General features: G+C 38.4%; 1 long non-coding RNA gene across 4 annotated transcripts in view; it reads left to right on the top strand.

Annotated features, from left to right (window-relative positions):
- The first annotated feature begins 3,863 nt into the window (after positions 1-3,863).
- Positions 3,864-12,500, top strand: part of LOC138004185 (uncharacterized) — a 30,704-nt gene continuing 22,067 nt past the window's right edge. The window contains exons 1-4 of one of the 4 annotated variants that reach the window (XR_011123768.1): positions 3,864-3,991; positions 4,112-4,513; positions 5,813-6,188; positions 7,461-7,866. This is a non-coding gene — a long non-coding RNA (uncharacterized lncRNA). Of the gene's footprint in view, positions 3,992-4,111; positions 4,514-5,530; positions 5,667-5,786; positions 6,189-7,460; positions 7,867-12,500 lie in introns of those variants that run through there. The other 3 variants (XR_011123767.1, XR_011123766.1, XR_011123765.1) reach the window with 3 other exon arrangements.

Here is a 12,500-nt window from a genome sequence, read left to right as displayed (position 1 = left end):
GTTATTAATATGCAATGTAGTATGAAGCTCTTTCAGCTTAGTTGTATTTAATGTGAAAATGTCGCATATTTTTGTGTTAGAATGCATAATATTCTTCTAAAGAATTTTTTTTGAATGCCCATACGTGTGCCACGACCGTACACTGAAGACCTACGATGGAGAGCCTTTTGGATAAAAGAGTTCATAGGATATAGCTTTAATCAATGAAGTGGCTGTTCGCACAGACCTATGTTGAAGCTCTCTCCCGCCATCACGCTTCCAAAACACGTCCAAAAACAAAAGGGTTCATTAGCAAAAACAATTGCTCTGCAAGTGCGCCACAATTTTTGGTACATTTCTCACACTTCCTCTGCGAAACATGACATAAAGTAAGTAAGGTGAAAGTCGTCAGAATGTCGCTTTCTCTGTGAATGCATGGCCTGGATCATTTGACTTAATTTCTCATATCTCAATGTCAGTAACAAAACAGGAGCATGTCTTTCTAGGTGACGTTTTTTATAGCATTGCCGTCGTGTTTTCGTTGACTCAAACTGGTAAAGGTAAAGGTACACCTTATTTAACGTCGAAAGTTTCTTTAGTCTCTAGAGAGTACCGATTCTCCCAGGAAGCCGACGATGCGCTTATTTTATCCCCCTCTTTTCCATCAGTGCTCCGTTTTAAGGGTAGTTAAAGCTACTTAGGCTACACTGAAAGGAAAAAAATAGAAACAAGGATGTGAGATCCGGGGATCAAACTGGGGAACTTATGCACCAAGGCCGCGCACTAAACGACTGTGCCACCCTTTCTCCTTGCAGTTTACAGTAATGCCTTTCGGCATTTTGGCGTACGCTCTTATGCTTCTCTCGGACAACCTTTCTCGAAACAGCTGTATACTAAACAAAAAAGTGTTTCTTCATTTGCTTATCCAAACAATTTTATCTATGGCAGCAAGACAGGGTTTAGTGCAATAAGTGACAATCGCGTGTCAAAATGTTGTAAATTTATCAAGAATCGTTATTTGAAAACTATTGTATAAGATTTGTTTTTAAGAGGGCAATAAACCATTTGTGGACCACTACTGAAGTTTTGTGCAAATAATTTTTGTAAATGTAAGATTATAGTTTTGGGTGCCTGGTAAGGTGTATTATGAAAACACAACTAATTAAGTTGGGCTTTCTTACTCATAAAGATGTGTGAGAGAACACTTCTTTCTGAAAAACACGCCTGAACGTTCGTCAAATTTGGAACAAGGATTAAACCCAGCTTGAGGTGTGTTTTGGGAACACACCAAGGTGTGTTGGGATAGCTCTACAAGCAGGTGTGTTCGGGTAACACATGAAAACGTGGGTATTTGTACATGCCTTTGGGTGTGTTGTTTTGGGGATCTCGGGTGCAAACCCCGTTGAAGTCCAAGATTTTTCAGGGTTCTCTACGCAGTTGCTAAAATTGCGTTCATAACTTAACTTCATAAGAGATATAGGTGATAAAAGCATCCAAGCTACTGATATAGATTTAGCCAAGCTTAATTAAAAGCGGAGCTCCCGTTTTTAACCCCCAAAACGAATATAGTGTACATAGAAATAACTATGATTCTGCATAAAGAAGCATTAATCGTCATTAGTGTATACGGTTTACAGCGATCAAACATCTCTGAGCTGACAGCAGTAAACAAAAAAGCCATGCAAACGATAACAAACAATTTTAATCGTCAACTAAAATTGAAATTGCATGCACAGTAATCTCTTTGATTCACATCATTTTCCGTTTGACTGATAATCTTTACACCCTCTTTCTTCAGTTTAGAACAACAACAAATTTACTGATGACAAAGTCAAGCTAAGGAGAATTAATTCGCTTACTCGACTGCGATTTCACAGTCAAACAAAGCAGCTCACGACTGGATATCCATTTCACACAAAAAAGCCCATAAATCGAAAGGGATTAATTTAGTGTGGACAGTCGCTACAGTAATGATGAATTCAATTTCAAAATAAGCCATGATAAGCAACCATAGCCGGCCTCAAAACCGCGCGACAAACAAAACAAAGAATGGTTGCAACTCATCGCTGTTTGCCGAAATTCGCAGGTTCGAGCTTATCAAACCGCTTAGTCTTATCTGGCCAAAAAAGAATCTAAACTGTCCTGCATTCGTTGCAGATAAATGTACTGCAATCCAATATAAATTGACATGGCGTCGAGAATTCGGTTATAATATGTCTGACGAAGAAGGTGATGATGACAAGAAAACTTGCCAGTGATGTCTGCTGTTGAATGGCGAAGTCGTGTGTGATTGTTGAAATATGCCAGAATCTCTGTCAACATCGTGCCGGAATTGCAAACGTTTTCAGGCCTTCTTCGTTTTTTTTTTAGTGAGTTTTACAAAATATGTGAGGCAGCGAGGCAGCGTTAAGAAGGAGAACATTACCTGAAATCTAACCGTTGTAAATAAGTGTTCTGTCTATCTCTCTATTTCTCTTAGCTTTACGGTGTTCTTCATTTTGGGGGTGCAGGGATGGCGCAGTGGTGAGAGCACTCGCCTCCCATCAATGTGGCCCGAGTGCGATTCCGAGATTCGGCGTCATATATGGGTTGAGTTTATTGGTCTCTACTCTGCGTCAAGAGGTTTTCTCCGGGTACTCCGGTCTCCCTTCTCCTCAAAAACTAACATTTGATTTGATTTGCGTTAATTGTTAATTTCAGTTTATAATGTCTCCAATTAGTGCTCCAGCGCTAGAACGACTAGACACTCAAATAAAGTTCCTTCCCTTTGATCTCCTTTCATTTCCTCGGCTTCTCTTGAGGTCCCGCCTGGGCTTGAGGCATCACGCATTGGCGAGTTTTCTTGTCATCATTCTCTACTTCGTCGATCAGACAAGATGACCGAGTCTCGACGCAGAAAAAATTTATATTGGCTTGCTGTACATTTGCCTGCAATGAATGCACACATAAACAATGTTTGGGACAGTTTAGGTTCTTTTTGGCCAGAAAAGACTTCAAAAAAAGCGGCTTGAAAAGCTCGAACGTACGATTTTTGCAAAATCTCCTAGGCAAACCAGCCGACCGACCTTCGAAGTGGCCGCTTGCTTAATCACCTCCGATCGGCTTAAGGTAATGCGATAAAAACCATTTTTCAATAAATGATCATTGGCGAATTTTTTTAAAGCACAACTTCTTTGAGTTTTTATAATCGATTCTAAATGTGGAGCCTTGAGACCACCATGTTCTATGCATGTCACAAAGAATAGAAGACAATTGTACCCGTGTCGTTGCCTTTCCATAAAAGTCATATGAGATGCCATTGGCTTCTTTAAACACGTTTTTGTATATTAAAAAAAAAAAAAGATAAGCCTGCACATTGGAACTACAAAGGTCTTAACTATTTGAACTCAGCCTATAAAAATAGTAAGATTTCTTACTCCATAATTTAACTTTCCTTACATTGAATGAATAAATAATTTCCTCAAAATTGAGCTTCTGCCCAAGGAAACGGTCATTTGTGACGTAAAGAGGGACCCCAACATTTTTGACCACCCTCTTAAGTTCAGCCATGCTTACTTTAATTTACTTTCCTCGCTCCCAGGTGCTACTGAGATTTTGATTCCCAAGAAAGAGTATTTCTGTTTTCTCATAATTGATGTCATTACCCACACTCTTCTGTTGTATAAATACAAATCCTTATATTTTTGTTGGCTTTCCCTCACACTCAGCTGCAAACACTAACCATAACTTAAATTGCTAAAATTCCTTCAAAGTTATCCACTTAAGCAGAATCAGGAACTTGGCAGTGATATTAAATTGCAACAGGAGGCGTCTTCAGTTGACTCCGCCTTCTTCAAAATACCAAATTAAGATGAAGTGCACCACATGCCGTGTATTCAGCCTCTGAAAACTCTAAAATTAACTAATTATTAGCGTTCTTTATTTAAAACCATTTATCTCGACATTCCAGCATGTAAACAATGATGCTTCATAAGCTTGGTTGTTATGGTTGGTATGCTTTATCTCGAAACAGGTCTGTTAATATATACCCCGCTATGGACTGGTTTGAGTTCTTACCACTACATGAGCTGTTAGAAACTATTGGGAGCTATAACAAAGTTACAAATGTTGTATTTTTTTCTCTTTTCCCCAGATTAGTGATTAATGTTGATCTCAAAGCCTTGCAGGTTCCGCTGGGGTAGAAGACCTTATGACTCTCAACATTGAAGGTGGCGCCGGACATGCATTTTTTAAGGAAATGTTTCCGGCTTGTGGTGGAGTGAAGCCATTGGACTAAGCTAGTTAAAGCTTTTAATCGATTCATGGACAAAGTCGAAGATTTCAATGGAAAGTAGGACGTTATTGTCCTTAATCAGCTACTTATCTCGGTTTTCCGCGTCACCTGCAGTTGAAATCATGAGTGGAAGTGACAGTATTCATGATACATTTCCTGCGGATTCAGAACTTTAAGAAGAGAATTTGTGAAGCATCAATGCTGGAAGACGACCAAACTTCTTGTTCCTCTGGTGAATGGTGAAAAACCGGATTACGTCAGGTAAGCGTTGAAAGCATTAACGATGGCTTTTTTAAAAACAACTTGTCATCAAGTTGATTAATCAATTGAAGCTTGAATTTAATTAAGAAACTTGGACATTGAACAGACTACTTAATATACTTTACGAAAGCACTTGTGATCTCCAGGGCCTCAATGTATTTTAGCGAGCCACGTTTCTGCTACTTTGAGCCACGCATGCATTAAGTACTATAAAAAAAAAAAAGCAATCTCGGCTGACATACCGTGTGCGATAATGCGATAAAAAACATTTTTCGATAAATGATCATTGGCGATTTACTTTACAGCACAACTTTTGAGTTTTGATGATCGATTCTAAGTGTGGAGCCTTAAGACCACCATGTTCTATGTCACAAAGAATAGAAGACAGTTGTACCCGTGTCGTTGCCTTTCCATAAAAATCATATATGATGCTATTGCCTTCTTTAAACACGTTTTTGTATAAAAAAACAATAATAAAAATAAGTCTGCACATTGGAACTACAAAGGTCTTAAAATTTCAACTCAGCCTATAAAAATAGTAAGATTTCTCCATCTCTATAATTTCACTTTCCTTACATTGCGGAATGAATAAATGATTTCCGCAAAATTGAGCTTCTGCCCAAGGAGAGGGTCATTTGTGACGTAAAGAGGGACCCCAACATTTTTGACCACCCTCTTAAGTTCAGCCATGCTTACTTTAATTTACTTTCCTCGCTCCCAGGTGCTACGGAGATTTTGATTCCCAAGAAAGAGTATTTCTGTTTTCTCATAATTGATGTCATTACCCACACTCTTCTGTTGTATAAATACAAATCCTTATATTTTTGTTGGCTTTTCCTCACACTCAGCTGCAATCACTAACCATAACTGAAACTGGTAAAATTCCTTCAAAGTTATCCACTTAAGCAGAATCAGGAACTTGGCAGTGATATTAAATTGCAACAGGAGGCGTCTTCAATTGACTCCGCCTTCTTCAAAATACCAAATTAAGATGAAGTGCACCACATGCCGTGTATTCAGCCTCTGAAAACTCTAAAATTAACTAATTATTAGCGTTCTTTATTTAAAACCATTTATCTCGACATTCCAGCATGTAAACAATGATGCTTCATAAGCTTGGTTGTTATGGTTGGTATGCTTTATCTCGAAACAGGTCTGTTAATATATACCCCGCTATGGACTGGTTTGAATTCTTGCCACTACATGAGCTGTTAGAAACTATTGGGAGCTATAACAAAGTTACAAATGTTGTATTTTTTTCTCTTTTCCCCAGATTAGTAATTAATGTTGATCTCAAAGCCTTGCAGGTTCCGCTGGGGTAGAAGACCTTATGACTCTCAACATTGAAGGTGGCGCCGGACATGCATTTTTTAAGCAAATGTTTCCGGCTTGTGGTGGAGTGAAGCCATTGGACTAAGCTAGTTAAAGCTTTTAATCGATTCATGGACAAAGTCGAAGATTTCAATGGAAAGTAGGACGTTATTGTCCTTAATCAGCTACTTATCTCGGTTTTCAGCGTCACCTGCAGTTGAAATCATGAGTGGAAGTGACAGCATTCATGATACATTTCCTGCGGATTCGGAACTTTAAGAAGAGAATTTGTGAAGCATCAATGCTGGAAGACGACCAAACTTCTTGTTCCTCTGGTGAATGGTGAAAAACCGGATTACGTCAGGTAAGCGTTGAAAGCATTAACGATGGCTTTTTTAAAAACAGCTTGTCATCAAGTTGATTAATCAATTGAAGCTTGAATTTAATTAAGAAACTTGGACATTGAACAGACTACTTAATATACTTTACGAAAGCACTTGTGATCTCCAGGGCCTCAATGTATTTTAGCGAGCCACGTTTCTGCTACTTTGAGCCACTCATGCATTAAGTACTATAAAAAAAAAAGCAATCTCGGCTGACATACCGTGTGCGATAATGCGATAAAAAACATTTTTCAATAAATGATCATTGGCGATCTACTTTACAGCACAACTTTTGAGTTTTGATGATCAGTCTCTAAGTGTGGAGCCTTGAGACCACCGTGTTCTATGTCACAAAGAATAGAAGGCAGTTGTACCCGTGTCGTTGCCTTTCCATAAAAGTCATATATGATGCTATTGCCTTCTTTAAACACGTTTTTGTATAAAAAAACAATAATAAAAATAAGTCTGCACATTGGAACTACAAAGGTCTTAAAATTTCAACTCAGCCTATAAAAATAGTAAGATTTCTCCATCTCTATAATTTCACTTTCCTTACATTGCGGAATGAATAAATGATTTCCGCAAAATTGAGCTTCTGCCCATGGAGAGGGTCATTTGTGACGTAAAAAGGGACCCCAACATTTTTGACCACCCTCTTAAGTTCAGCCATGCTTACTTTAATTTACTTTCCTCGCTCCCAGGCGCTACTGAGATTTTGATTCCCAAGAAAGAGTATTTCTGTTTTCTCGTAATTGATGTCATTACCCACACTCTTCTGTTGTATAAATACAAATCCTTATATTTTTGTTGGCTTTTCCTCACACTCAGCTGCAATCACTAACCATAACTGAAACTGGTAAAATTCCTTCAAAGTTATCCACTTAAGCAGAATCAGGAACTTGGCAGTGATATTAAATTGCAACAGGAGGCGTCTTCAATTGACTCCGCCTTCTTCAAAATACCAAATTAAGATGAAGTGCACCACATGCCGTGTATTCAGCCTCTGAAAACTCTAAAATTAACTAATTATTAGCGCTCTTTATTTAAAACCATTTATCTCGACATTCCAGCATGTAAACAATGATGCTTCATAAGCTTGGTTGTTATGGTTGGTATGCTTTATCTCAAAAGAGGTCTGTTAATATATACCCCGCTATGGACTGGTTTGAGTTCTTACCACTACATGAGCTGTTAGAAACTATTGGGAGCTATAACAAAGTTACAAATGTTGTATTTTTTTCTCTTTTCCCCAGATTAGTGATCATGAATGTTGATCTCAAAGCTTTGCAGGTTCCGCTGGGGTAGAAGACCTTATGACTCTCAACATTGAAGGTGGCGCCGGACATGCATTTTTTAAGAAAATGTTTCCGACTTGTGGTGGAGTGGAGTCCATTGGACTAAACTAGTTAAAGCTTTTAATCGATTCATGGACAAATTCGACGATTTCAATGGAAAGTAGGACGTTATTGTCCTTAATCAGCTACTTATCTCGGTTTTCCGCGTCACCTGCAGTTGAAATCATTAGTGGAAGTGACAGCATTCATGATACATTTCCTGCGGATTCGGAACTTTAAGAAGAGAATTTGTGAAGCATCAATGCTGGAAGACGACCAAACTTCTTGTTCCTCTAGTGAATGGTGAAAAACCGGATTACGTCAGGTAAGCGTTGAAAGCATTAACGATGGCTTTTTTTAAAAACAGCTTGTCATCAAGTTGATTAATCAATTGAAGCTTGAATTTAATTAAGAAACTTGGACATTGAACAGACTACTTAATATACTTTACGAAAGCACTTGTGATCTCCAGGGCCTCAATGTAACCAAAGGTCAGTTTTAGCGAGAGACGTTTCTGCTACTTTGAGCCACTCATGCATTAAGTACTATAAAAAAAAGCAATCTAGGCTGACATGCCGTGTGCAATAATACGATAAAAAACATTTTTCAATAAATGATCATTGGCAATTTTCTTTACAGCATAACTTTTAAGTTTTGATAATCGATTCTAAGTGTGGAGCCTTGAGACCACCATGTTCTATGTCACAAAGAATAGCAGACAGTTGTACCCGTGTCGTTGCCTTTCCATAAAAGTCATATATGATCAATGCTATTGGCTTGTATAATAATAATAATAATAATAATAATAATAATAATAATAATAATAATAATAATAATAATAACTTCATTACTTTCCAAATTCTGGCTTTTCAAAGTAACAGTTGCGAATATCTAAAACTATAGAACAATGAGAAATGATTAAATGTTTGAAATTCTCAAAGTAATTACAATATTCAATAAAATATCTAAAACTATAAAACAGTAAGAAATTATTAGAATCATATTTATATAACAAATTTGACAAGAAATTTGATATATGTTAAAATCATTGAAAGCTTCTAACATTCTCGTTGTAAATGACGCATTAGTTCCTTTTTGAATAATGCAAGGTTTCTCAGCTCAGTGAGACTTCCAGGTAGGTTATTCCACAGAGAAACTGCTCGATAATAGAAGGTTCTTTGGCCTGCGGCCGTTCTGTATCCTGGGATGTCCATCTTATTCTTATTCCGTGTGCCTTTATTGTGGATTTCAGACCTCTTTTCGAAGTTTTGGCAAGGTAGTCAGGGGCCAAACCCCTTAAGAGTGAATGTCCGTAAAAATCAAGCAACCTTTGAATTCCGTGGCAAACCTTGAAAAATCGATTTCGCTCATACTTCCAAGTTTGAAAGGGTAATGTGTACCAAGAAGCATGCTATACTTAGTTTGGGTTGTTACGGATTTATTTCGGAGAAAAATGCAAATTACCGAACACCGCCGAAAATGCCGCTCGGACAAGCGATTTGTCTCTTCATTTTGACGGTCTTGTGAGGTCAACTGAAGCATCCCTCATAAAATATTCCTCCTGATCCTAACTGAGCAATCTCTTAATTGTCGTTTGGCTAAGTTTGAGTGCATTTAAGACATTCTATAGTTTCCAAATAATTTTATTCTTGGCGCCTATATTTTTTGTCACTAAAACTGAGTCTTACGAAATATCTTACAGAGAATGTGCTCTACCTTTAAACCCTTTGAAACTTCGGCCATCGAATGTTGAAACAAAGGTCTTTCGTCTGATAGAGAGAAATCTCTGGGCAATTACTTTTGCGTGACGCCTCGAGCGCTTAAAATGTCCTTAAAATGCATTCTTGTGACCTTTCGGGTCAAAACACAGCAGGCCGATATCCGTCTTTGATTTGATAAGAAAATAGATGAGACCGCTTTAAATAAAGTGCAGAAAGTAAAATGATACCATTTTAATCCATACCTGTTTTTTAGTGAGAAGTGGGAGCTTTAACAATGCTTGGAACTACACTTATGTAAACGGCCACAGCAGAATATAAACATCACGAACGTTTGTCAACACAACAACCACAGGATACCCAATGGTAGAGCGAAGTGCTCCTTTTTCTCAGGGACGGCGGAGCTAGGGGGACTGCCCATGAAGAAAAAATAGAGGAGAAAAAACTCATAAAGCATAAAAAGAGAAAACTAACAGAAGGAAAAAGTTGCATTTCCGAGCTTCAAGATTTCAAAATTTTCTGGCGGAGAATTTCCTTCAGGGAACCCCCTACAAGTTAGCGGCTCTTGCTTTTTTGCCACCACCCCCCCCCCCCCCCCCCCCACCCCCCACAATACAAAATATGCTCCGTCCTCCCTGTTTTTAGCTTTTCACTGACATAATGATGTCATCAATAAATATGTTACCAAGCAAAAATTTAAGTCGGAAAATTTGCGTTCCGTGAAGAAACTGTTATTTTCCTGTGGTGGAAACACAAAGCATGTGAGGGTGGCATCGTATTATCTAAGGCAATAATTTACCTAAGTGGTGGGATGAGTGCTTCGGCAAGATTGATAAAATGTTGCTGAGAAAATGAAACAATAGACCAATTTCGATATATTAAAATTCAGTCCGAAACAAAAGGCATCATCTCGAGGCTCTGCATGGGGAATAAATATAAAGATTTGTATGAGTTTATTCCCCAGAGCCTCGAGATGATGCCTTTTGTTTCGGACTGAATTTTAATATATCGAAATTGGTCTAATAGCCAATATCAAAAATACCATAATATTCTTTGTTTGTCCCTCCAGTAGGGTAGTAGCCAAAACGCTGGGTCGGGGGCCGGGGTTGGGGTGTCTTTTTTTCTAAAGTTTTTTTGTTTCAATTTTTGTCGTTATTCTGCCAATTTTTGTCGTTATTCTACTGTAATGTTATATCCGAATGTTCGGTATTTTTCCTTCATTTGTTTTGGCTACTACCCTCCAAAAGTTTGCATAGGAATTGTTTTTATTTCCACTTGGGAATTATAATGGTCCCAAGAGAAACTGGAAAAAATGCTTTTGATATTGGCTAATTGATACTGTATTTACTCCATTAGATGCTGTCCTAAAAATAAACGCTAGGTTTCGTCGGAAAGGCGGTGTATTTTGCTCCAAATTCACACTTTTTCTCTTTCAAAACTGTCAACAATTAGTTAAGCCTCCTTTTTACTGAGAACTGTGAGAAGTCTTAATAAACTAAATATGCGTCGCCTCTTAATTTAATAGGCCTTTTTCGATGTATTAAAATTCAGCTTGATAGTGAGGCAGTGAGGACAAAGACAAAGGAAAGTGGATGATATGTAAATATTTTCACATTCATTCCAACGTGTTTCTATTGCTGTTGTCCTCACTGCCTCTCGTCTCGCCTTCTTCCCCACTCGGCCATACCACCCTTGTTACACCTTCTTCTCTACACGGCCAACGCCATACCGCCCTTTCGAGTTCGCGATGACTAAGCGCTCGTCCTAGTGACCCTTAGAGAAAAACCCGGCTGCCAGCAGACTATACGCTAAGAGACTTTATTATATCTCGGCATGACCTGCATATTCCTCAAAAGAAGGCATTAAAAATCATGATAAAAATGAAAATACATAGCTCAATACTAAAAATAGTAAAAGTATACCTCTATTTGACTAAACTGAGTTTTAAGTATCTTACCAGATCCGGGCTGAACAAAAACACCAGTCTTACGAAATACCACTTCCGATTCATGTTTTCCTAGTCCTCTGTCTCCTTTTGGCCAGGTTTTATTGCGGCCTTTTCCGTGGTTGGATAAACCAAGGGGTATTCTGCATCTTGTAGCTCCTCTTGTCCATCCAATCCCCAGCTTTCCACGATGGCGCGGACATACGGTCATGCTTTCTAAATTGCCTAGCATTTTGAAAATTGCAGCTCGACACAATATTAGTTCCACCTCATTTACGGGACCAGTAAACGAGTATGACGAGAGATGATTTTCAATATCTTTTGAACACGCGCTCAATGGAACAACCTGGATATCTTTCTTTCTATCTCTACTGTCGGAACCACAGATTCCTCCAGTTATCGTCTTGAATGAACCGCAGACGTCCATAACTATAAAAAGCGGCTCTCAAACTGATACCTAGTTAATAAACCGCATTCAACGAAGTCCCTCAACAGAGTCCGTTAATTTAACTTGTCAATCAGTAAGGACTATTCGACTGTTTTGTCGAAATCAGTTTTGTCCCTTGTGTATTGATGACATCATTATGTCAGTGAAGAGCTAAAAACAGGGACGACGGAGCATAATTTGTATTGTGGGGGGGGGGGGGGGGCTAACACGCAAGAGCCGCTAACCTGTAGGGGGTTCCCTGAAGGAAATTCTCCGCCAGAAAATTTTGAAATCTTGAAGCTCGGAAATGCAACTTTTTCCTTCTCTTAGTTTTCTCTTTTTATGCTTTATGAGTTTTTTATCCTCTATTTTTTCTCCATGGGCAGTAAGGAGCACTTCGCTCTACCATTGGGTATCCTGTGGTTGTTGTGTTGACAAACGTTCGTCATGTTTATATTCTGCTGTGGCCGCTTACATAAGTGTAGTTCCAAACATTGTTAAAGCTCCCACTTCTCACTAAAAAACAGGTATGGATTAAAATGGTATCATTTTACTTTCTGCACTTTATTTAAAGCGGTCTCATCTATTTTCTTATCAAATCAAAGACGGATATCGGCCTGCTGTGTTTTGACCCGAAAGGTCACAAGAACGCATTTTAAGGACATTTGAAGCGCTCGAGGCGTCACGCAAAAGTAATTGCCCAGAGATTTCTCTCTATCAGACGAAAGACCTTTGTTTCAACATTCGATGGCCGAAGTTTCAAAGGGTTTAAAGGTAGAGCACATTCTCTGTAAGATATTTCGTAAGACCCAGTTTTAGTGTCAAAAAATATAGGCGCCAAGAATAAAATTATTTGGAAACTATAGAAT

Source organism: Montipora foliosa, chromosome 5 (genome assembly GCF_036669935.1).
Source record: "Montipora foliosa isolate CH-2021 chromosome 5, ASM3666993v2, whole genome shotgun sequence".
Classification (NCBI taxonomy): Eukaryota; Metazoa; Cnidaria; class Anthozoa; order Scleractinia; family Acroporidae; genus Montipora; species Montipora foliosa.
This window is presented reverse-complemented; position numbering and strand designations above follow the sequence as displayed.